Genomic DNA, 1287 nt, shown 5'->3' on the forward strand with positions numbered 1-1287 from the left:
CTTCCCTCTAATTTCAATCCATCTGCCATACAATTCCTTAACAAGGGCCAGAACAGAAAAGATTCAGATCATTTCCATTAAAGTTAAAACTGTTTAATTATATGAAATTAGATAGACCAAACTAGCATTACAAAAGGTATGAAAACCACCCTCCTGCAAGACTTACTTCATCCGGTTCAGAAAAATGGTGAAATAAAAACCATATGCTCTCATTCCGGTTAATATCACTTAGGAGATTAAATGATTGTCAAATGATGAAACAATTCAATAGGCAAAAGAAAATAAGTAAGGAAATTAAATATAAAGGAAGCACACAGAATGCATCCCGGTAGATATAGGCACATATTTCAATTAGTTTTCTCCTTAATTTTTTTATTGTTTGTGTTATGTCGAAACTGAAATGGATTTGTTGGTCGTTGTGATCTTTAGTTTTCAAGACATTGAGCACATGGCAGAGTTTTTGGGGTTGAAAAACTCTGAAACAGTAAGACGCTACTCTAGGGGTTTCATTAAGTGGTAGTGGGAGGCATGGAAGGATTCCGAACCATTTTTGGAGGACTCTGGACACTAAATTCATGTCCATCTGAAGCAACAAGTGAAAAGTGAAATAGGAATGGTCTTACGATCTTGGGACTTTCTTATTAAGAACCTGAATTTGCCTCTCGTTTGCATCAAGGTTGACAGATAGGAGCGACAGTCTCCATGGAAGGTCGACACTAGGTAGAGTTGACACCATGGTTGGATGAATAGCACAGATCCTCTGTTGAGTTTTTGTCTACAGCGTGGAATGTTGGATCTGGTCCATTAGTATGTAGGGAAGGTCTCAGATTGTTATGTTATGATTCTGGTCAAGGGAAGATCGAAGGGGGATTGAATTCTTGCTTTTGCTTTCGGAGTTTGATCCCATATACAACCTGATGGGATGACCTATTGTAGCAGTTTTGATCCAAAGAGTCATTGGAGAGGAGGCAGGGCTTATTGCCAACTCTACAATGTCTCGACGCGACAGCGATTGGGTAGCATGTAAAGTTCATTGATGGAAATGGAGGAGGCAGGGCTTGTTGCCAACTCTACAGTGTCTCGACAGGACCGCGATTGGGTAGCATGTAAAGTTCATTGATGGAAATGGAATTGCTAATTTTCAAAAAGAGGTAGTATCATTCTATGCCATAGATTGGAATCATTTTAACAATGTACTGAGAAACTATGTAGTTGCAACGGGTTAAAATATGGAAAAAAGTGCTTTTATTACTCCAATGATTGGAACAAGGAGATTAATTTTGAGTT

Source organism: Theobroma umbraticum, unplaced genomic scaffold, assembly GCF_002168275.2.
Source record: "Theobroma umbraticum cultivar Fairchild unplaced genomic scaffold, ASM216827v3 scaffold_204.0, whole genome shotgun sequence".
NCBI lineage: Eukaryota > Viridiplantae > Streptophyta > Magnoliopsida > Malvales > Malvaceae > Theobroma > Theobroma umbraticum.